The following is a 25,942-nucleotide window of genomic DNA, read 5'->3' as shown; positions in this document are numbered from 1 at the left end:
CATCTCGTTATTTATAACGGGATGGCACGATGGCCATATTCAGGAGGTCTTTCATGCTTCCCACATGGGGGGGCGAGAGTACTGTAGATTATCTGCTCGGACCGATCGACGGGATGCATACTATCGAGTCCTTCGGCCTTGGGAGACTTCCACTCGGTGCTGATCACACCTTTCTCAGTTTCTCACTCCTCACCTCATTACCATCACCACCTGGAGATATCATACCCCACATGCATACTACCATACACTTCACTCATGAGCTCTCACATGTTTACTCACAGCATCTGGAGGAGCACATCACGTCACTTGATCCATACGCACCCCTTGATACACTGACCACTGATATCACACGCATTCTGCATGATGCTGCTACACTCAGTTTTCCACATCACACATACACGCACCCCCCTCGGACCGGTACCATGCCACAGAACAGGTGGTATGATGATGAGTGCAGAGATCTACGTCGATAGCTACGCGATTTGGAGACCAGAGGAGAGATCACACACAGACAGGCGCAGAGACGCATGCACTGCTTGACCCGTCGTAAAAAGCGGGAATGGGAGGAGGAGAGATATTGGGATATATACCACCTTCTTATGAGCAGAGATTGTGCAGAGGCATGGAGGCAGATAAGAGAACCACGCTCACCCACACCGATACATGACCCTGCAGTATGGCATGGATACGCACAAAGTTTATATCATGTACCCGCACAGCCACTGATACCCACACCATGTACACCGAGACCAGGTATTTCATCCTTTTTCACCACTAGTATGGTGAAACATGCTATCTCACGGTTACAGCATGGCCGCGCTCGAGACCAGTTTGATCTTCAAGCAGAGCATATTATATATGGCAGAGACACATTGGCTCCACTCATTGCTCACCTCTTCAACCGTGCATTGTCTGAGGGGTTCCCTGACTCGTGGACAGAGCACACCATTGTACCTATCCACAAGTCAGGGGATCCTATGGATCCTAACACATATAGGACCATCATGATTGGGCCAGTTTTGTCCAAACTTTATGGCACGGTGATGGAGGAGGAGCTCAGCACGCTGGCAGAGAGAGAGTGCATGCGCACACCCGGACAGGTAGGGTTCAGACGGGCATTTACTACCATAGATCACATCTTCACTCTCCGTTGTCTGATCGACCAGACACGAGTGAAGAAACAGAGATTGTACTGTTGCTTTGTGGATTTCCGCAAAGCCTTTGACACGGTTCCGAGAGAGAGGCTTTTCAGACGCCTACTTGATCTAGGGGTGGATGATGACATGATGTGGGGTATTTATGCACTATATGAGCGGGTTACTAGCAGAGTCAGATGTCCGGGAGGTATATCAGATCCCCTTGTGAGCACCATTGGTGTGAAGCAAGGATGCCCACTCTCACCAACTCTATTTGGGCTATACATTGATGAGATAGCAGAGTTTATTCAACAGCGAGCCGGTGGAGGTATAGATCTCAGTGGAGCCACAGTTCATATCTTACTATATGCAGATGACATTGTGTTGGTCTCAGACTCAGCTCAGGGATTACAACAGCATTTATTAGCATTAGATGATTTTTGCATACAGAGAGGCATGACAGTGAACCTTGGTAAAACCAAGGTTCTTATATTCCATACATCAGCTCAGATACGCAGACAGAGTATTTTCATGGCAGCAGGAGGGAGTATTGAGGTCACTGGATCATATGTATATTTGGGAGTCACCTTTACAGCAGCTTCAGGGACTTTCTCGATGACACAGGCAGCTCGTGACCGCCTCACTAGAGGATACTCAGCATTGGCTCTTATGGAGCAACAGTGTCATCAGGCACATTTCCAGGAGCCCCGCACCAAGGGGTGGCTCTTTGATACTCTAGTCACTCCAGCACTGATATATGGAGCAGCTATATGGGGGCCAGGCCTTGCCGATTATGTATGGACATTGATGGAGAGACCTCAGGTGATCATGATATCTAGATTGATTCGCAGCAAGGCCTCAGTCCCACATGACATTGTGCGAGCAGAGCTTGCCACACCGCCCATGCTAGTCGAGACATTATTTTAGACAGTCTGCTTCCTACACAGATTTCAGGATATGGACAGAGATCGCATTGCATATAGAGCATATATGGCATCTCAGGAGATGGCTCGAGCGGGGGATACCACATCATGGTATGCACAGACTAGAGCTTGGCTTGACAAACATGGGCTGGACATTGATAGACTCCCACCTCTTCTATATGATACTCAGGCTCCCACTTACACCCTCCCTCTCTCTGAGAGGAACAGAGTCATCAGACAAGAGATATGGCATATTTATATACAGAGGACAAGGGCCAGCCCTGCACAGCCACTGCCATCGAAGATGGCACATTATTATACACAGTTCTTGAGGATATCAGAGCAGGGATTCATAGAGATTCCGAGATATATGCAGATCTATATGCCACATCGATTGAGAGTTCTTATTGGACAGCTCAGGGTATCATCACATCAGCTTATGATTGAGAGTGGCAGAGCCAGTGGCATCCCGCGGGAGGAGAGGATATGCCCCCTTTGCAGATCAGAGGTGGAGAGTGAGGAGCATTTTGTTCTTAGATGCCCGGCATACTCAGAGTTGAGATCTAGATACACATTGAGCAGCTCACTTCAGGGATGTATGACTGATATGGATCAGAGATCATTTGGCCATTTTCTGGGAGAGGCATGCCACATCAGAGAGCAAAGCACACAGCGGGTCCCAGTCAGAGAGGGGCCCACCCAGACGACTATTACACAGTTCTTTCAGACAGACAGAGTGAGCTACTGTACCAGCCTCCAGCCAGACCTTCGGGCTCACACTACAACAGGCTGAGGACCAGCATACCCGACGCCGCACGAGGATCCGTGGGTTTCGGACCCCACAGCCACACCGACAGGAGATCCGGAGGATTCTTGATCTACATCGACAGCAGACTGAGATCCGACAACACTCGACACATTGGATCTCAGATCTCCAGTTTGCTCTTTCTCCACCGCCGATGTACCACATCCTGCATCCAAGAGGGGTCACCTGCTATTAGCGACTTCGACGACTGCTACTACATCCCAGGATAGTATATCTCCCTGCATCTGTTACATATACACATCGCACCACTTTATCACAGCCGACAGTTGTTCCCCTATCACAGCCGACATTTGTTCCCCTTTTGTAGCCATTATCTGGAGTACCAGAGCTACATACGCACATACACATACACGACACTTATCACACTCACAGCACCGTATTTTCAGTTTCCAGTTTTTAGCTTTTCATTCAGCACTTTTATTTTGGATAGCTGGACCTCATCAGTTGTATCACAGTTTGTCTCATAGGCCAGTTTTGGTCTTTAGAAGACGTTAATATAACTTTCTTTCTTTATTTCTTTCTTTCTCTCTCTCTCTCTCTGTGTACAGATCCGTGGGCACGCGAGTCAAGACGCTGCCTCTCTGACAACTGTCGGACTTAGGGTTTACAGCAACTGGATCTCTCTCTCTCTCTCTCTCTCTCTCTCTCTCTCTCTCTCTCTCTCTCTCTCTGTGTGTGTGCAGATTCCGCAGACCTGCAAAACCAGGTAACCGCAGGGCTGCAGCAACAAGACTGCAACGGGACGCCTGTGCAGAACAGGACGGACTCAAGCAGGTGAATCCCTGACCAACAGGGTGTGTGAAAGCAGTGGGCGTCCGCAGCACTGCTCAGCAGGCGATTGTCTAAAGGCGCAGATCCAAGCGACTGTCAGGCGAGCAATGCCACATTCCGTCAGTAGGCGCAGCAGGCGGGAGGTCCAGGTGAAGGTGTGACGTGGACATCAGGGAAGACGAACTCCATGCAAGTCCGGGGGGAGATCGCCCACAACGCGCAAGAGGTTCGTCACCAGGTCACGGGAGAGTCAAATCCGCCATCGCGTCGTCTCCACGATTCTCTCTCTCTCTCTCTCTCTTTTTTTCGTAAACCTCTCTCTCTCTCTCTCTCTCTCTCTCTCTCTCTCTCTCTCCCCAAAGCTGAAATCTTAGAACTGGGGGAAGAATTGAATACATTTAAGAAAAAAGAAATGAACGCGCAAGAAGAACTACAAAAAGAGAAAGAGGCTTTGAAGGCATGTGAAAGGGAGGTTCACTCATGGGCAGAAGTGGCAAAGACAACACAGAAGCAGATAGAAGAATCCAGCCCATGGATTGAGGCAATAAAAAAGAATAAGGGAACATCAGTGAACAAGACTGAAGTAATGAATGCTACCTTGGAAGAAGAGGCTAGGAGATGGACTAGGGTTTTACATGTACGGGTAGTAGGATGGGAGGAGAAGAGCAGCCCACAGGAATATGTTAAGACACTTGCTGACAAAATTGGGGCTTTAGGCGTACCTATCGTTAGCGCTTGGAGAGTGGGGAAAGAGGACTCTAAGTCCAAGGCTCTAATTCTTCGCTTTGGAGACAGAGAAAAAAAAGGCCTTCCTCTCCAAGAGGAGAGCCTTCAAGGGTGAGAAGATCTATTTGAATGAGGACCTTACCCCAGCACAGATAGCGCATCGCAAAGAACACATGCCCAAGGTATTGGAGGCTTGCAAAGAGGGAAAGTGGGCTGTTTATAGGGATGGACGAGTCATCATCACTGACAAAAGAACTTCATGACGGTACGAGGCCTATGAGACACTTCGGATGTCAATATGGAATTGTAATGGAGCCCTGCGCTTGGATGCTGGTTACTTTGAAGATAGCTTCCGAAACATAGATATAGCAATGTACACAGAAACACACCAATGCAAAGGTAGCCGACTACCAGACGTGCAGGGATACAGGTGAGAAAGTGCATTTCGTCCAGTAGCTAGAAAACCAGGAAGCAATAGGGGTTCTGGAGGTGTGGCCATACTATACCGGGAAGACCTCAAAGGGATAGTGCAAGTAATGAAAAGAGATGATGATGCACGATATTTATGGGTTAGGATACATGCAGGAAGACCACGGGATATATTCATCGCAATATGCTACTTTCCTCCTGCAAATTCTACCTATGCCACATGAGATGGATCTCCCTTTGATGTACTCTATGAGGATATCATGAGATATGCTATCATTGGGGACATATTATTAGTAGGAGATTTCAATGCACGCACTGGAGATAGACAAAGTGACTTTTATATGCATGATAGTGCCATGTTCAAAGAGATCGACATAGATGAAATAGGCCTACGCAAGAGAGCCCAGGATAAAGAAGTGAGTACCTATGGGACACACCTATTGACTTTGGGAAGTGCACATGGACTAGCCATCTTTAATGGTTTGCCACAATGGCCAGGATCTGACAATTTGACATGTTGGAATCACAAAGGAGGGGCAAATACTATGGACTACCTGATGGGCTCACCTGCATTGATACCAGACATCCAAAATTTCAAGATATCTAAGAGGCTACTTGGCATAGCAGCAAGTCATGCTATTTTGACACTCATGCTCTCTTGTGTACATATGAAACATGAAACACCATGCCTCCCTAAACATCCCAAATACTACTTTACAGAAGACACCTCACACATCTATAGTGGTTCTCTGCAGACTAGTTTACATACATTGGACTTGAGTAGATCGTTGGAAGAATGTACAAGGGATTTAGCAAAGGCCATACATGGATAAGCCATGTATGCATTCACATACACCTTGCCTCGATGTAGACCCACACGATCTACTGCTCCCCAAAATAGCTGGTATGATTATGAGTGTAGAGTCACCCGAGCTCGCTTACAGAGTGAAGTGGAGCTAGGCACTCAAACACATCACCAAGCAAAGACGTTCTTCAAATGCCTTGTGCGGAAGAAGAAACGAGACTACCTAACGAAAGCAGAAGTAGAGAAATATCAACTATTTTTGGGGTGGGACAGCAAGAGCGCATGAAAGATGTTTCATGAAAGACAACCCCCCATACAGATTACATCACCAGATGCTTGGCTTGACTATGGGAGACACTTGTATGACCTGCCAGGACAGCCACCTATGCAGCCCCACAAGCTTGTAGGCCAACACAGTGGTCTTTCTTCACATGGAAAATGGTTAGGGATGCAATCTATAGATTACAAAATGGGAGGGCACAAGATGAGAATGGACTAGTAGCAGAACATTTCTCACATGCTGGTGACATATTAGTACCCATATTAGCACATATGTTCAATAGAGCAGTATGTGAAGGTTTCCCTATGAGTTGGTCAAAAAATACTATAATTCCGCTATTTAAAAGTGGTGATCCCCTGATTCCTAGCAACTACAAGACTATCATGATCGGTCATTCTTTGGCCAAGATATATGGATCTATATTGGAGCATGAGCTCAGTGAGTGGGCTGAAATGCAAGGCAAGAGAGCACAAGGACAGGCAGGTTTCAGACGAGGATATACCACGCTGGACCATATTCTCGCACTTAGAGCCATTATTGAGGAGGGTCGAGCCCGAGACAAGAGGATCTATTGTTGCTTTGTAGACTTTCGCAAAGCTTTTGATAAAGTGCCTCATACACGCATCATGCAGAGATTGCAGGACATTGGAGTACCAGAGGATATACGATGGGGTGTCTATGCATTATATGAGGCAGTGAGAGATCATGTACGAGCACCTGGGGGGCTATCAAAGAGGATTGACAGTACTATAGGAGTGAAACAAGGATGTCCACTTTCACCCACATTGTTTGGTCTATACATAGATGAAGTGTTTGATTACATAGACGGAGGAGAAGGAGCTGGAGCCAACCTGGCAGGGGTGCTAATACCAATATTACTGTATGCAAATGATATTGTTCTCATTTCAGATTCACCGGAGGGTTTGTAGTGCCATCTAGATGCTTTGCACATCTTTTGTAGAGATAAAGACCTCACAATGAACCTTGGAAAGACCAAAACCATGGTTTTCAATACTTCAGCAGCATGGGTGACTAGTTCTATGTACCAATTCACATTTGGGGAAGACATACTAAAGCATGTGAGGGAATATGTCTATTTGGGAGTCGCTTTCTCTGGCCCACGTTTTTCGTTGAGAGGGGCGTCAGATGCACGTCTGGTACGTGGATACGCAGCACTAGGGGCACTTGAGAGTCAATGTGCTCACATACAGTTCCAGGAGCCCCGCACCAAACTTTGGTTGTTTGACACCCTAGTCACACCTACATTACTATATGGAGTAGAGGTATGGGGTTGCAGCTTGTACCATAGGCGCCTTAGCCCATTCCCTAATCAGATTGGGGTAGAGAGGGATTATTATGATGGCTGGGATAGCATGGAAAGGCCATTGATGTTGATGATAGCACGCATGATTAGGAGTAAGCCCTCCACCCCACACCCCATTGTCAGAGCAGAGCTAGGGGCAACACCCATAGTCATGGAGGCACTCTTCAGGGCAATGACCTTTTGGCACAGACTATGGGAACTTCCACGCCATAGATACTCTAGATTGGCACTAGCCTCATCCAGACAACGAGCAACAGGAGGCGAGAAGAACTGTTGGTTTTCACAGATGGCTATTTGGATTAGCCTACATGGTTTGGATATTGACCGTCTTCCACCTTTGGATTATAGCCTTGACTTCCCTACACTTTCTCTCAACCGCGATCAGAGTTGAACCAGGTGATCAGAGCTGATATCTTGAGGATTGAGACGACAAGGACATGGATCCACCCACCACTCCCTCTAGGATCAAGGATGGAGTTCTACAGGAGTCATTTCTTGTGCCTCTCTAATGATGGTTTCACTATTCGGCCAGCATATATGGACACCCATCTCTCCCATAGCGTACGGGTTGCTATCGGACAGATTCGCACCTCCTCACATAGGCTTCAGATGGAGATAGGCAGATGGACAAATACCCTAGCAGAGGATAGGACTTGCTAGCTTTGTGGTCGAGAGCTTGAGATGAGGGAGCACTACATATGCAGATGCACAATATACCATGACATACGAGGACAGTACCACTGCCTCTTCTGGGATGGATTTGGACCCCTTCGTTGCGTCATGGAGTACGAGGACCAGAGATGCCTAGGTCTCTTCCTCCTAGAGCTCGAGAGGCGCCAAATTGCACTACTGCGAAACAAGAGGCCACCTCACCCAGAGGAACACACACAAAGAGCAGTGACAGACTTCTTCTACAGAGTCGACTCTACTGACACTACCAGCCTTGCAGAGATAGAGCCACCCCGCCAGACACCTTACAGGCCACACCATGGAGTCACATTGGATAGAGCCATTTCCCTTCGTCGAGCACGACGACCCTGTCTACCAGGACCACGTCCGAGGAGACCACACCACAGTCGAATTAGAGCCATTATCACAAGACACCGCAGAGTCACCACCAGGCATATCAGTGAAGCAACTAGGGACCGCATCATAGCTGAGATCATGTGCAGATCTTGAGACCAACTACAGCCCATAGTCTCCACCACACTTTTGTACATGGCTAAATCAGATCTGGTTCTCCTTTCCTTTCCTTTTCTTTTCTATCAATGGAACAACACTACACACGGTTCAACCCTAGTATAGCCCCATCGTATAGTTATTTTCAGTATTGTTTCATAGGCCACCCACTTACTTGTAATGTTACCTTTACCTTACTGATGAGATGGCATTAGACACGGATGAAATCTGGATTTTGTCTCATAGGCCACATTGGCCTTATGTAGACACACACTCTCTCTCTTTTTTTTTTCGTAAAGGGTAATTGTATTAATTACGAAAAAAGTACAAGTTTACTTGATTACAAGATACATGATGGCACTAACCCATGATGTGAAACAGTTCTAGTTCTAAGAGTTACAAGGTCATGGCAAAGATATAGAGGAAATTGCCATATGCCAGGGATGCAAGTCCTCCGGGGAAAGTAAGTCAGAATGCTGAAGAAGATCGATCTGCCAATACAAGAGCCCCTTAAGCCGAACAATATGCCGCTGAACATTACAAGCGGAATCAAAAAGAAAAGCATTCCGAATGGTCCAGTTGTGCCAACAGCCCCAATAGCGAAGAAAGTGAAACACTAGTTTCATATGTGGCTGTGCCGGTGTTGGGTATTTGGACTGCACAAAGACCCAATCAAAGGGCCTTAACGAGAAACCAACCATTGCTCTCGAAACGGCTGACAAGAACGACCATATTTTCTTAGCGATAGGGCAAGAAATAAAGCGGTGACGGGCAGATTTGACACTGGTGGTGCAAAAGAAACAATTGCCATTGGATATTCGTCGCTTGGAAAGAGCAGAAGCAAGTGGAAGACCCCCAATCATCACCCTCCAAAGAAAAACCTTATATTTGAAGGGTGTCTTGTTCAGCCATCCTTCCATCACAGTTGCCCTCCACCATGACCGGGATTTACGCAATCCCCATAGCGCATTAGCTTTAGTGACCAGCCAGTGATGATCTTTAATCAGGAGATGATAGACCTGGTTAGCGGAAGCTTTATCTAAACTCAGCCGGCCTTCAAAGTCCCAATCCTGCCAAGGACGATCCGAAGCAAGGGCGGGAAAGGGTTGTCTGCTCTGAAGCACCATCAGAAGCTGTTCCCATAAATGCCTGTATCCACGAGGAATCCTAAAGATTCTCCTGGCTGTACGAAATGATATTAGCACATTGCGACTGGCAAGGGTGGCATCCACGACTGAAGTTAAGCCCAAACGTGCCATACGGTTGAATTGTGGTCGAAGCTCTTGTTTACCTTCCCACGAAAGTATCGGCGAGACTGCCAGCAATTCCAGTTGAAACGAATTAGCAACCAAGCGATCCTCCGCTGGATGCCACTGAGCCTTCCGGAGGACCAGTTTCCAGGAGCATACCAAATGGGTAAGCAGGGATGAAGAGGAACAAGCGAATCGGGAATCGGCATTAAGGACATGCCACCACGAACTCTGGATTTGGGTATTGCCATGGCGAAGCCCCTGCTCCTAAAGGAAATAATAGGCTATAACGACCCACGGATGATGATCTGAGCACATAGCACGGAAAAGAGACCAACGGAGGGCCAGCATGTGGGTTTGGGCATCCAAAATAGCTCCTCCACCCATGCGTTTGGGGGTGCACGCATGCGACCAAGAAATCCAGGAAATGCCTGCATGCAAGGAATCTTTCTTCCATAACATGAAACGAATAAACTGAGTCAGAGCATTCAGAGTAGTAGCAGTCCAGGGCAGCAAGGGCAAGAAATATGTGAGCATCGGCAACATAATTGTCTGGGCTACTTTGAGGCGAACATGGAATGGCCAAGCCTGAGACTTCCAATACAGGAACTTAGCTGCCAGTTTCTGAGAAGTCCACTGAAGAAGCTGCTTTGGTGGAACATCAACACCCAAGGGGTAGCCAAGATGTCTGACAATGGAACCACGAGGCACAACGATACCCTGCCAATTCAATGACAGCAAATCCGACTCCGTGCAACTGAGAATGGCTGATTTCAACGCATTGATGCGAAGGCCGGAAGCCTAACCAAAGAGAGCCCAAACATCCAATGCTTTGCAAAGGTTATCCTTATCCGCCCGCAGAATCATAAAACTGTCATCAGCCAAGGATTGACTAATGAAATGTTGTCCAGAAGGAAGCGACAATCCAGCCAACTGAATGGAAGCGGCCATATGAGATAACATCGAAAGAACCGGATGGGTCGCAAGAGCAAAGAAGAGCGGGCTCAATGGACACCCCTGTCTGACAGACCGGGCAAGGGCAAATGGTGCGGTAAGGCCTCCATTCAACATGACTCGCAAAGACGCCGCTGCACTGATGATGTAGATCAGCCTAGACATCCAATCACTAAAGCCCATAGCAGACATAAGCTCAGCAACAAAAGACCAGTCCAGATAGTCGAAAGCCTTTTCCAGGTCCAATTGAATCAGTACGACCTCCTGATTAGAATGCCGTGCATAATCAATCGCCAGTTGCGCATTTAACACATTGTGCAGAATGTTTCGGCCCTTAATAAAGCCATATTGAAGTGGATGTACAATGGCAGGGAGATGCTTGTGGAGCCGATTCGCCATTACTTTGGAAAAGATTTTGTACATAGACCCCATTAAAGAAATTGGGCGCCAATGTTTCAACATAGACGGCGAAGGAACCTTCGGAAGCAATTTAATAAGTCCTTCTTTCCATGAGGAAGGCATAATCCCCGTTTCCCACACTTGCTGAAACAAAGCCGTTAATGGTTTCGCCAATTGGGTAGCAAAAACCTCAAAGAACTCATTGGTGAGACCATCCCAACCAAGACTTTTATCCTTGGGTAAGTGTAACAAAACATCTACAACCTCCGCCTCACAAATATCTGACTCCATAGTGGCTTGCATGTCTTGCGGAACCTGATTACGAACCAGGTTATAAAAGACTGAACGGGCCTGAGTAGTTTGGGCTAAAGGTGGCGAAGTGGAACCAAAAAGATCAATGAAATAATCCCTGCACATATGCACAATAGTCTGCGGATCAAGGACCAGTTGCCCGTCTGCATCCAGAAGTCTAGTCATATTCTCTCGAGCAGGAGAGGCATGGAGGGCTCGAAAGAATTTATGAGTCTGACACGCATTATCTTGCAAAGTCTCCGTCAGATGCTGCAGTTTGGCCTGCTGATACGATTTCAACTGAAATTCTTGAATAAGATGAGCCACACGCATTTCTAGTGCTAGTAAGAACGCATCATCTGGAGTATCCATCAGCAGAGAACGGACCAAAGCCAGCAAGTCCTGGGCGGCTTGCCGACGCTGTCGACAAAGAGAGGCATGATGGATTCCATATTGGCGAGCAACCCGCTGCACATTAGAGAGCAATCTTTCAAAGGAGGCAGTGCCCTGAGAAGAGAAGTCCAATAAGAATCTATCAATCAATTGCTGCATATAGCCCTGAAAGATTGCATGCTTCAAATAAGAGGAGTTAAAGCGCAAAGGGAGCCGGTCCAGGAATCGCTTGAAAGGTGCAATGGGGTGTGCGAGCATCTCAAGCTGCAGAGGAAAATGGTCCGACAATGCATATTGCTGCAAGACTTTCATTTCAAGCATCTCAGGGAGGAAATCATCATTCTGCATGATGTATATGCGGTCCAGCCGCGACCAAGTTGTTGCATACTGAGCGGAATGGAAAGCAAACCCTGTAGAAGAGGGGTTCAGCCAGGACCAGAGATCTTGCTTTAGAACAGCAAGAGCCAACTCATGCCACCTACGGCTTTCCGGCGCGTCCATCACCGAATGCTCCGAGGTGGACTGCGAAGAATCAACACACATATTGAAATCGCCCATGAAGAGGCCCCGTCTACCAAGTGACAAAGAAGTCTGCAAAGTATGCCAAAACTCCCGGCGCGATAAAGGATCATTCGGTGCATAGAGACCAAGTAACCAAAAGATTTCTCCATCTAGTAAAATTTCAATCACCACAAAGCGCCCATGCATATCATTTTTAATAAGAAGAGGGTGATATTTTTCGTGTACAATCATAAGCACGCCAGAATAACGCATAGCCTGTGTCCCTGCATAGAACAGACGAAAGCCATGATAGTCTACAACTTTTCCAACTTCACCGTGACTCTTGTGTTCAACAGCACACAAGACATCCCACTGATTCTCATGCAATACAGTCCACATGGCATGTTGCTTATGGCGAGAACAAATTCCTCGCACATTCCAAGTGGCTACTTTCATGGTTGTTGTAAAAGAAAATCAGGTACGAGGCACGGATTGCCTTGCTTTGACCTTGTCCGCGAGAATATCCAGGACTCCCTCATCGAAGAAATCAGCCAACACGGCAAAAGAGTTCTGCGGACCAGATTTGGAGGTGGACGGCATATCTGCTGGCCTGGGAATGGAGCAGGGATAACGACGATCCCAGGGGGTAATGACATTGCCTCGGGCATCAAAAGTTAGCTTAGCTGGTGGACCCTTTGGACGATCCGAATACACTCTCCGAGGGGGCTGAGGACGGGGGGCAGAGGAAGCCATCGCAGGAGGAGAGTGCTCTGACGGCAACATTTCTTTCCTGCGCATATAAGTACGCATGGAATCTTGTGGCGCAGAAGGCACAGAATTCTCCATACCAGCAGTCGCCCTGTTACCTTTTTTTGCGCGTACTTCAACCCAGTCGGTGCCATGGGAGGCTAAAACCGAAACCTGTTGTTTACCTTTATCCAGAGCTTTGGGTGGATGAATAGCATCCTGCGATGGGACATCACAGACCATATCTTCCATGGGGAGCACTACATGCCCCGCATCTGAAGGGTGTTGCTGTTCTGGGCATTCGGCCATGAAGTGCCCTAATTTGCCACAGGAAAAGCAGTGTCCTGCAAAAGTGCCCCATTTCAAACGAAAGTGTAAGGAATGCATACCAGAGCAATTGAGACGTAAGCACGCGGGCCTTTTCCTGGTAGTGTCCCATAACATACATAAGCGATTACGATTCACTGCCCTTAAACTTGGAGGGACCAAAACCGTGCCCACAGCAGCCATGGCTTCCTTCAACAGCGGCCAATAAACGGCCGGGCAATTTTCCACTTCAACCCATACAGGGCACTCCCGTTGTAGCAGGCGCTGAAAATCTGCCATTGGGCGCCATGGTACTACATGGACCAAACGGCGATCAAGAAACAGAGGCAGTTTAGACAGAAGAGCAACACGATGCGTCTCAGATTTTAACAACACCTCAAAAAACCCGCAGGGCCCCACAAAAATCTCTTCAACACATTCCCCTTGTAGCACGTTGTGCACCCACTGGTGAATACGGGAAATCTGGGGGATTCTACCAGTGAAGAAGAGTATCACCGCGCGATCATAGAATACTGAAAAGGAGCACAAAACAGATTTGGGGTCAACAGTGGCTTCCAAAACATCTTCCGGTGCAGATTCAGAAAAGGCTTCCTAATTATGTTGAACATAATCACCAAGTAAAGTGTTTGCAAACTCTAGCAAATGCTCCCAGTCAACATCCTGAGAGTCTGCAGAGTCCGAAGCAACCTGCGCATAAGAACGATCCTGATGATCCATTGACGCCTCCAGAGTGTGCTTGGTGCGTTTGCCTGCAGGCTGAAAGTCGGGAGCAGTGGGCGTCTCTTCATTGCACGGAACCATATCATCGGGTTCCTCGGTATCAGAGTCCGGACCAAGCGCTGCCACCGTTTGGTCTATAAAATCCAAGTCCAAACCGGCCATGGTGTATTGCTGTGTATACCGGTCAGAGGCTGAACGAAAATCTCACAGGAAGCAAAACAGCACCGGCCGTTCTACCTCTTCCCAGGCAGAGACTGGCTCGTTCCCGTTACTGACTCACGCTGTCGCGCGCTCTGTGTGGCAACCTGGGGGTGACTGGCTGCTGGCCCTTGGTAGCTCAGGGCGGGCAGCAGGCAGGGGGCGACGGAATGTCATGGCAGAGGGCGAGCTAGGTTAGGTGAGGTCGATCCTGCGCAGGGTCGGATTGCTGGTCCCCAGCTTCACGCAAGGTCCAGTCAAGCCTGCGCTACCCTGGGGGAAGGGGCCAGGCGGCACGCAGGGCAGGGCGGCGAAGAAATCGCAGGGCAGGGCAGCGCAGCACGCAGGTAGGTCAAGGACGTCACGCAGGCGACGAAGGACGACAGGGCAGGGAGCGACGAAGGGCGCGCAGGGGGTAGCGACAGGCAACAGGGCAGGGCGGAGCGCAGGGCAACGTAAAGGGCGTCCGAAGCAGGCGCACGTGCTCTCTCTCTCTCTCTCTCTCTCTCTCTCTCTCTCTCTCTCTCTCTCTCTCTCTCTCTCTCTCTCTCTCTCTCTCTCTCTCTCTCTCTTTTTTTCGTAAAAGGTAATTGTATTAATTACGAAGAAAGTACAAGATTACATGATTACACGAGTACAAGAGGCACGAGGGCCATAGGCCAACGTGCGGGAAATCCCCGGACTAGGGTACTAAAAAGTTACACCAATCATGGCAAGGACCCAGAGGCAATTGCCAAATGCCAGGAATACAAATCCTCCCGAGGGAGCAAGTCAGAGTGCCTGATGAGATCTAGCTGCCAATGCAAGAGCCCTTTAAGCCTTGCAATATGTCGCGGTACATTAGAAGCCGAATCAAAGAGAAAAGCATTTCGGGTGGTCCAAATGTGCCAGCATCCCCAGTATCTGAAAAAATGGAATAAGATCTTCATATGTAACGGTGGTGGTGTGGGATACTTCGGGCGCACAAAAATCCAATCGAAGGGAGTCAGTGAAGACCCCACCACCGCGTGCCAGATTCGTGACAAGAGTGACCAGATATTCTTGGCGAGCGGGCAAGAAAGAAAACGATGTCGGGCCAATTCCGCCGAAGTGGTGCAGAAGAAGCAAGTGCCATTCGAGATTCGACGCTTGGAAAGGGCCGAGGCAAGAGGAAGACCACCAATCATTACCCGCCACAGAAAGACCTTGCATTTGAAAGGTGTCTTGTTCTGCCATCCCTCCATCAGCGTTGCCTGCCACCATGACAGTGATTTCCGCAGGCCCCAAACAGCATTAACTTTCACGCCCAACCATTGGTGATCTTTAATGAGAAGATGATATACCTGATTAGTAGAGGCATTTTCCAGACTCAACCGGCCTGCAAGGTCCCAGTCCTGCCAAGGGCGATCCATAGCCAGGGCAGGAAAGGGTTGCCTACCCTGAAGTTCCGAGGAAATCTTCCCCCACAAATCACGGTATCCGCGCGGGATCCTGAAAAGTCTCCTAGCAGTCCGAAATGATGCAAGGACATTGCGAGTGGCAAGGGTAGCATCCGCAATCGAAGTCACACCCAAACGGGCCATGCAGTTAAATCTTGGTCTGAGCCGATGTTTATCTTCCCATGAAAGCAATGTGGATACCGCCAACAATTCCAGCTGAAAAGAATTTGTCTGCACGCGGTCCCCTACAGGATGCCAACGGGCCTTTTGGAGCACCACTTTCCAAGAGCCGACCAAATGCACTAACAAAGAGGAAGAGGGACTGGAGAAACGAGCGTCAGCATTAAGGACATGCCACCATGAGGCTCGAAGCTGTGTGTTACCCTGGCGGAGGCCGCTGTCCTCAAGAAAATAACGGGCTATGATGGTCCACGGGTGATGATCCACACACATGGCACGAAACAGAGACCAACGAAGAGCCAGCATATGAGTTTCTGCATCCAAAATAGCTCCACCACCCATGCGCTTAGGGGTACATGCATGTGACCATGAAATCCAGGAAATGCCTGCCTGCAGTGAATCTTTCTTCCATAGCATGAAACGAATGGGATGAGTAAGAGCCTTCAAAGTACTGGGCGTCCATGGCAGTAATGGCAGGAAATACGTCAGCATTGGTAGCATAATTGTCTGAGCCACCTTGAGGCGGACATGGAACGGCCAGGCTTGCGACTTCCAATCCATAAACTTCACGGCCAGTTTGTGTGAAATCCACTCCAGCAGGGCCTTTGGCCGTACATCCACCCCCAATGGGTATCCAAGATGCCTGACAATCGCGCCACGAGAAACCACCTGGCCCTGCCAGCCTAATGACTCTAAATCAGGCTCCGTGCAACTGAGAATGGCTGACTTGAAGGCATTGATGCGAAGACCAGAAGCTTGACCAAAGAGCGTCCAAACATCTAATGCCTTGCGAATGTTATCCCTGTCCGCCTGCAAAATCATAAAGGAGTCATCAGCCAAGGATTGGCTAATGAAGTGCTGCCCCAAAGGAAGAGATAACCCTGCCAGCTGGGCAGAAGCCGCCATGGAGGATAACATTGAAAGGACCGGGTGAGTCGCCAAGGCAAAGAAGAGAGGACTCAAAGGGCAGCCTTGTCTGAGCGAGCGTGCAAGGAGAAATGGCTCTGTGACCCCACCATTAAGCATAACTCTTGAAGAAGCCTCAGTACTAATGGTGTAGATCAATCGGGACATGCGGATCCGAAAGCCCATAGCAGACATAAGCTCTGCAAGGAAGGACCAGTCCACACAGTCAAACGCCTTTTCCAGGTCCAGTTGAATCAAGACCACTTGCTGATTGGAGTGCCTCGCATAATCAATAGCCATTTGCACATTCAAGATATTGTGCAAAATGTTGCGTCCCTTAATGAAACCATATTGGAGGGGGTGCACAAGACCTGGAAGGTGCTTGTGAAGCCGATTTGACAGCACTTTGGAAAAGATTTTATACATCACGCCCATCAACGAAATTGGTCTCCAGTGTTGCAGCTTTGACGGCGAAGGGACCTTGGGGATCATTTTGATGAGGCCTTCTTTCCATGAAGAAGGCATGACCCCTGTTTCCCAAACCTGCTGGAACATGACCACCAAAGGCTTTACCAACTGCGTGGCTGAGTGCTCAAAAAATTCATTAGTGAGACCATCCCAACCAGGACTTTTATCCTTAGGCAGGTGCAACAACACATCCATAACCTCCTCTTCACAAATATCCGCCTCCAAAGAGGCTTGCATATCAAGCGGAACCTGCTGGTGGACCAGCTGATAGAAGACCGAGCGGGCATGCGTAACCTGGCTAGACGGCAAGGATGAAGAACCAAAAAGATCCATAAAATAATTTCTGCACATATTGATAATGGTCTGCGCATCAGTGACCACGCGACCTTCCGAGTCTTGAAGTCGAGTCATATTTTCGCGAGCCGGAGAAGCATGCAAGGCGCGAAAGAACTTATGAGACTGGCAGGCATTATCTTGCAATGTGTCAGTCAAGTTATGCAGCTTGGCCTGCTGATAAGATTTCAAGCTAAAGACTTGAATAAGATGGGCCAAACGCCGCTCCAGTGACAGCAGAAAATCATCATCTGGGGAATCCAGGAGCAAGGAACGGACCAAGGCCAATAAGTCCTCTGCTGCAAGTCGACGGCGGCGACAAAGAGAGGCAGTGTGAATCCCATACTGCCGAGCAACCCACTGCACATTAGAGAGCAGGCGTGCAAACGAAGCCAAGCCCTCAGAGGCGAAGTCCAATAAGAACCTCTCAATCAGTTGCTGCATATAATCCTGAAAAATTGGATGCTTCAAATAAGAGGAGTTGAAGCGTAAAGGGAGCTTATCCAGGAACTGCATAAAAGGTGCAACAGATTGTGCCCGCATCTCAAGCTGGAGGGGAAAATGATCCGACAACACATATTGCTGCAAGACCTTCATCTCCAGCATCTCGGGAAGAAAATCATCCCCCTGCATGATATACATTCTGTCCAATCGCGACCAAGTGGTTGCATATTGCGCAGAATGAAAAGTAAAACCTGAAACAGAAGGGTGAAGCCACGACCAAAGATCTTGCTTAAGTATGTGCAAAGCAAAGGAGTTCCACACCCGGCTTTCTGGCGTATCCATTACCGAATGCCCTGAGGTGGACTGCGAAGAGTCAACACACATATTGAAATCTCCCATCAAAAACCCTCTGCGGCCAAGTGCCATGGAGCCCTGCAGAGTCAACCATAGATCCCGTCGGGATGTGGGATCATTGGGAGCATAAAGTCCCAGCAGCCATAAAATCTCACCTTCAAATAGGACTTCGATTACCAGAAAGCGGCCGTACACATCATTTTTAACAAGAACAGGCTGGTATTTCTCATGAACAATCATTAGCACGCCCGAATAATGCTTAGCATGTGTCCCTGCATAAAACAGACGAAATCCACGACAATCCACAACCTTTCCTGCTTCACCATGACTTTTGTGCTCCACTGCACATAATACATCCCACTGATTTTCATGCAAGACAGACCACATGGTATGCTGCTTATGGCGAGAGCAAATGCCTCGCACGTTCCACGTGGCAATCTTCATATATTTTCAAACAAAGGAAGTCAGGAACGAGGCGCCTGTTGCCTCGATTGCATCTTTTCCGCGAGGGCATCCAGGACACCCTCATCCAGAAAATCCGCCAATACTGCAAATGAATTCGGGCGACCTGCTTTAGAGGTAGAAGGGAAATCCACTACCTTGGGAGCAGGGCGGGGATAACGCCTATCCCAAGGAGTAATCACATTGCCTTTCGCATCAAACGCCAGCTTAGCAGGTGGGCCCTTGGGGCCCTCGGAATAGACTTTCCTTGAAGACGGATTGCGGGGGGCTGACGGGGCCATGGTACGCACAACCTGCTGTGGGGTGACCATGTCTTTCCTGCGCGTGTACGTGCGCACGGAATCCGGGGAAACATGAGGCCCAGGATCTGCCAGGCCTGCGTCCAACTTTTTACCTTTTTTTTGTCGTGCCTCAATCCAATCAGAGCTAGGAGAATCCAAAGCTCGGACCTGCTGTTTACCTTTTTCCATGACAGTAGGGGGCTGAAGGGTCTCCTGTGTCTGGGCATCAAGCACCATGTCATCCTTGGGCTGCACAACCTGCGCCTCCTCAGAAGACAGTTGCCGTTCCGGGCATTCAGCTACAAAATGCCCTAATTTACCACATGAAAAGCAGTGTCCGGCAAAATTGCCCCATTTCAGGCGAAAATGCAAAGGATGCATGCCAGCGCAATTGAGGCGAAGCCACGCAGGCCTTTTCCTGGCCGTATCCCATAACATGCATAGACGGTTTCGGTTCATAGCCCTGAGGCTGGGGGGAACCAGCACTGTGCCCACAACCGCCATCGCGTCTTTCAACAATGGCCAATATACCGCTGGACAATTTTCCACTTCCACCCACACCGGGCATTCGCGTTGAAGCAGACGCTGGAAGTCAGCCATAGGGCGCCATGGTACCACATGGACCAAGCGGCGGTCAAAGAATAGTGGCAACTTGGACAGTAGCTCAGCTCGATGCGATTCGGATTTCAACAGCACCTCATAAAAGCCGCGAGGGCCAAGGAAGATCTCCTCAACATACTCCCCTTGCAATAAGTGGTGCATCCACTGGCGAATATGTGAGAGCACTGGGATCCTGCCGGTGAAAAAAAGTATAACTGCACGGTCATAGAACACCGAGAAGGACCGCAAGACTGATGTTGGGTCCACTGTCGCTTCCAGCACATCATCCGCAGCCGCAGCAGAGAAAGTTTCATTATTATGCTGGACATAATCGCCAAGCAGAGTATTGGCAAAGTCCAGCAAATGCTCCCAGTCTATTTCCTGCGAATCCACAGGTTCGGAGGCAACCTGCGCATAGGAACGGTCCTGAGGACCCATTGGCTCGTCTGAAGTGTGCTTAGAGCGTTTGCCTGCCGGCAGCAGTTCAGAACCCGGAGGCGGCTCCTCCGTGCATGGCACATATCCTCCGGCTCCTCGGTATCGGAATCAGGGCCAAGGACTGCCACCGTCCGGTCGAGAAAATCCATATCCAGGCCAGCCATACCGCTGTCTTCTCTCTTTCACTCGCTCCCTCACTGCAGCAGCAGGATGCACTGTCTACAGTCTCTGCTCTTCAATAATCTGCTGCCTCCTCGGCACAGGTCTGTCCTTGTAAAATGTCTATCTGCCTGTCCCTTCCTCTCTCTCTCTCTCGCTCTCGCTCTCTGTCTCTCTCTCTTGCTCGCTCCGCAAGTCCCGCAGACCGGCACAATCAGGGAACCACCTGGCTGCAGCAACAGGACTGCAACGGGGCACCTGTGCAGAACAGGACAGACGCACGCCGGTGAACCCCTGACGAATAGGGCGTGTGAAGGCAGGCGAGCAGCTGTGAAGTGCGGGTGTCGTCGGCGGGTGGGTCTTCAGGCAGGTCGTCAGGCGGCGCGCAGGCAGGTCGTCAGGCGGCGCGCAGGTCGTCAGGCGGCGCGCAGGGCGTGAGGTCGTCAGGCGGCGCGCAGGTCGTCAGGCATCAGGCAGGTCGTCAGACGGCGTGCAGGCAGGTCTGCTCTCTCTCTCTCTCTCTCTCTCTCTCTCTCTCTCTCTCGCGCTCTCGTTCCTTCTGCACGCTGGGCCGAACAGGACTCGCGCAGCCCCGAGGGAAGGTCTCAGGTTGCTGCGCACAGGGCAAGGAAGCGCGCCCGCTGTACAGGGCAAGTCGCCAGGGCCAGGCCTCGATGTTCAGCCGTCGCTCACCAGACGTCGATGTTCCGCCATCGTTTCCCCTTACTCTCTCTCTTCTCTCTCTCTCTCTCTCTCTCTCTCTCTCTCTCTCTCTCTCTCTCTCTCTCTCTCTCTCTCTCTCTCTCTCTCTCTCTCTCTCTCTCTCTCTCTCTCTCTCTCTCTCTCTCTCTCTCTCTCTCTCTCTCTCTCTCCTGGGTCGAGGCGCTGCCTTAGACGAGCAGGAGGTGCAGGGAAGATCGCGTCAGCAGGAAACGTCCCGTCACGAGCAAAGTCGCCATCGCTCCTCAACGACCTTCTCTCTCTCTCTCTCTCTCTCTCTCTCTCTCTCTCCCTCCCTCCCTCCCTCCCTCCCTCCCTCCCTCCCTCCCTCCCTCCCTCCCTCTCTCTCTCTCTCTCTCTCTCTCTCTCTCTCTCTCTCTCTTTCGTGCGGAAGAAGAAACAAGACTACTTAGCGAAAGCAAAAGCAAAGATATATCAGCTATTTTTGGGGCGGGATAGCAAAAGCGCATGGATGATGTTTCATGAAAGAAAGCCCCCCATACAGATTACATCACTAGATGCTTGGCTTGACTATGGGAGACAACTGTATGACCTGCTAGGACAGCCGCCTATGCAGCCCCCACAAGCTTGTAGACCAACACAGTGGTCATTCTTCACATGGAAAATGGCTAGGGATGCAATTTATAGATTACAAAATGGGAGGGCACAGGATGAAGATGGACTAGTAGCAAAGCATTTCTCACATGCTTGTGACATATTAGCACATATGTTCAATAGAGCAGTATGTGAAGGTTTCCCTATGAGTTGGTCAGACAATACTATAATTCCGCTATTTAAAAGTGGTGATCCCCTGATTCCTAGCAACTACAGGACTATCATGATCAGTCATACTCTAGCCAAGATATATGGTTCTATATTGAAACATGAACTCAGTGAGTGGACTGAAATGCAATGCAAGAGAGCACAAGGACAGGCAGGTTTCAGACGAGGATATACCACGCTGGACCATATCCTCACACTTGGAGCCATTATTGAGGAGGGTCGAACCCGAGACAAAAGGATCTATTGTTGCTTAGTAGACTTTCGCAAAGCTTTTTATACAATGCCTCATACACGCATCATGTAGAGATTGCAGGACATTGGAGTACTAGAGGGTATACGATGGGGTATCTATGCATTATATGAGGCAATGACAGGCCGTGTACGAGCACCTGGGGGGCTATTAGAAAGGATTGACAATACCATAGGAGTGAAACAAGGATGTCCACTTTCATCCACATTGTTTGGTCTAAACATAGATGAAGTGTCTGATTACATTGACCGAGGAGGAGTTGGAGCCAGCCTGGCAGGGGTACTGATACCGATATTACTGTATGCAGATGATATTATTCTCATTTCAGATTCACCGGGGGGTTCCAGTGCCATCTAGATGCTTTGCACATCTTCTGTAGAGATAAAGACCTCACAGTGAACCTTGGGAAGACCAAAACCATGGTTTTCAATACTTCAGTAGCATGGGTGACTACATCTATGTACCAGTTCACATTTGGTGGAGACATACTGAAGCATGTGAGGGAATATGTCTATTTGGGAGTCACCTTATCTGGCCCACGTTTTTCATTGAGAGGGGCATTAGAGGCACGTCTAACACGTGGATACGCAGCACTAGGGGCACTCGAGAGTCAATGTGCTCACATACAGTTCTAGGAGCCCCGCATCAAACTCTGGTTGTTTGACACCCTAGTCACACCTACATTACTATATGGAGCAGAGGTATGGGGTTGCAGCTTGTATCACAGGTGTCTTAGCCCACTCACTGATCAGATTGGAGTAGAGAAGGATTATTATGATGATTGGGATAGCATGGAAAGGCCATTGATCATGATGATAGCACGTATGATTAGCAATAAGCCCTCCACTCCACATCCCATTGTCAGAGCAGAGCTAGGGGCAGCACCTATAGTTACGAAGGCGCTCTTCAAGGCAGTGACCTTTTGGCACAGACTATGGGAACTTCCATGCCATAGATACTGTAGATTGGCACTAACCTCATCTAGACAACTAGCAGCAAGAGGCGAGAAGAATTGTTGGTTTTCATAGATGACTATTTGGATGAGCCTACATGGTTTGGATATTGACTATCTTCCACCTTTGGATTATAGCCTTGACTGCCATACACTCTCTCAGCCAATCAGAGTTGAACTAGGTGATCACAGCTGATATCTTGAGGATTGAGACAGCAAGGACATGGATCCATCCACCACTCCCTCTAGGATCGAGAACGGAGTTCTACAGGAGTCATTTCTTGTGTCTCTCTCTGATCATGGTTTCACTATTCAGCCAGCATATATGGACACCCATCTCTCCCATAGTGTACGAGTTGCTATCGGACAGATTTGCACCTCCTCACATAGGCTTCAAATGGAGATAGGCAAATGGAAAAATACCCTGGTAGAGGATAGGACTTGCCAGCTTTGCGATTGAGAGCCTGAGACAAAGGAGCACTACATATGCAGATGCACACTATACTATGACATACGAGGACAGTACCACTGCCTCTTCCATGATGGATTTGGACCCCTTCATCGCGTCATGGAGTACGAGGACCAGAGATGCCTAGGTCTCTTCCTCTTGGAGCTCGAGAGGCGCCAAACTGCACTACTGCAAGACAGGAGGTCAGCTCACCCAAAGGGACACACACAGAGAACAGTGACAGACTTCTTCCAGAGAGCCGACCCTACTGACACTACCACCCTAGCAGAGACAAAACCACCCCGCCAGACACCTTACAAGCCACACCGTGGAGTCACATTGGATAGAGCCATTTCCCTTCATCGAGCAAAAGGACCCCGTCTACCAAGACCATGTCCGAGAAGGCCACACCACAGTCGGATTAGAGCCATTATCACGAGACACCGCAGTCACCACCACGCATATCAATGAAGCAGCTAGGGACCGCATCATAGCTGAGATCATGTACAAATCTTGAGATCAACTTCAGCCCATAGTCCCCACCACACTTTTGTACATGGTTCTATCAGATCTGGTTCTCCTTTCCTTTCCTTTTCTTTTCTATCGATGGAACAACACTACACATGGTTCAACCCTAGTATAGTCCCATCATATAGTTAGTTTCAATGTTGTTTCATAGGCCATCCACTTATTTGTAATGTTATCTTTTCCTTGCTGATGGGATGACATAAGACATGGATGTACTCTGGATTTTGTCTCATAGGCCACATTGGCCTTATGTAGACATTAATATATATTTCTTCTCTCTCTTTTTTTTTTTTTCTCTTTCGTAAAAGGTAATTGTATTAATTACGAAAAAAGTACATGATTACTTGATTACAAGATACATGACGACAATCTAAGTCATCATGTGAAGAGATTCTAAGTACTACAAGTTACAACGTTATGGCAAGGATGCAGAGGAAATTGCCCTATGCCAGGGACGTAAGTCGTCCCTAGAGAGCAAATCAGAATGCCGGAGAAGATCCAACTGCCAATACAAGAGGCCCTTAAGCCTGGCAATATGCCGCTGAATATTATAGGCGGAGTCAAAAAGAAAAGCATTCCGAATGGCCCAGTTATGCCAGCAGCCCCAATATCGAAGAAAATGATACACGAGCTTCATATGTGGCTGAGCAGGAGCGGGGTATTTGGGCTGCCCGAAAACCCAATCAAAGGGGCGCAGGGTGGAACCAACCACTCCTTGCCAAACAGCCGACAAAAATAACCAGACTTTCTTTCCGATGGGGCAAGAAATAAATCGGTGGCGGGCGGATTCCACAGCAGTGGTGCAAAAGAAACAGTGGCCATTGGAGATTCGTCGCTTGGAGAGAGCCGAAGCAAGCGGAAGACCACCAACCATCATTCTCCAAAGAAAAACTTTACATTTGAAGGGTGTCTTGTTCAACCAGCCCGCCATCACAGTTTCCTTCCACCATGACCGGGATTTACGTAATCCCCATAAAGCATTCACTTTGGTGACGAGCCATTGATGATCTTTAATCAGAATATGATACACTTGGTTCGCAGAAGCTTTGCTTAAGGTCAACCGGCCTTGTAGGTCCCAATCCTGCCAGGGATGATCCGAAGCAAGGGCAGGAAAGGGTTGTCTGCTCTGGAGCACCCTCAAAAGCTGTTCCCATAAAGGCCTATATCCACGAGGGATCCGGAAAAGCCGCCTGGCTGTACGAATAAGCACATTGCGACTTGCAAGGGTGGCATCCGCCACTAAAGACAAACCCAAGCGGGCCATCCGGTTGAATTGTGGTCTGAGGTCCTGTTTACCTTCCCATGCAAGTAGACGCGAAACAGCCAGCAACTCCAATTGAAAAGAGTAAGTAGCTAAGCGATCCTCCGCTGGATGCCACTGAGCCTTCTGGAGGACGTGTTTCCAGGAATACACCAAATGAGTAAGCAGCGATGAAGAAGAGCTAGAGAACCGCGAATCAGCATTAAGAACATGCCACCAAGAACTCCGGATCTGGGTATTGCCATGTTGAAGCCCCTGGCCCTCAAGAAAATAACGGGCTATATCGACCCATGGATGATGATCCGAGCACATGGCGCGGAAAAGCGACCAACGGAGTGCCTGCATGTGAGTTTGGGCATCTAAAATAGCTCCGCCACCCATGCGTTTGGGGGTGCACGCATGCGACCAAGAGATCCAGGAAATACCTGCATGCAATGAGTCTTTCTTCCATAGCATGAAACGAATAGACTGAGTAAGAGCATTGAGAGTCATAGTAGTCCAGGGCAACAATGGCAAGAAATATGTGAGCATTGGCAACATAATAGTCTGGGCCACTTTGAGACGAACATGGAAAGGCCAGACTTGAGATTTCCAATACATAAACTTAGCCACCATTTTCTGAGAAATCCACTGCAGCAGCTGCTTTGGGGGAACATCCACGCCCAAAGGGTACCCAAGGTGCCTGACAATGGAGCCACGAGGAACAACCAGACCCTGCCAGTCCAAGGACGGCAAATCCGACTCCGTGCAGCTGAGAAGGGCTGATTTGAGGGCATTG

At 48.9% G+C, this 25,942-nt stretch overlaps 1 protein-coding gene and 1 pseudogene across 3 annotated transcripts in view; one reads left to right on the top strand and one right to left on the bottom strand.

The window, feature by feature from the left end:
• Positions 1-25,942, bottom strand: part of LOC148034443 (uncharacterized) — a 355,106-nt gene that overhangs the window by 283,976 nt on the left and 45,188 nt on the right. The window lies entirely within an intron of this gene.
• LOC148034444 (uncharacterized) lies at positions 6,350-8,399 on the top strand (annotated as a pseudogene).

The sequence above is a fragment of the Lygodium microphyllum genome, chromosome 6, assembly GCF_053477565.2.
Source record: "Lygodium microphyllum isolate KBCC chromosome 6, Lygodium_microphyllum_v1.1.10, whole genome shotgun sequence".
In the NCBI taxonomy this organism is placed as follows: Eukaryota; Viridiplantae; Streptophyta; class Polypodiopsida; order Schizaeales; family Lygodiaceae; genus Lygodium; species Lygodium microphyllum.
Note: the sequence above shows the minus strand (reverse complement) of the source record. Positions and strands in the feature narration are given on the sequence as shown.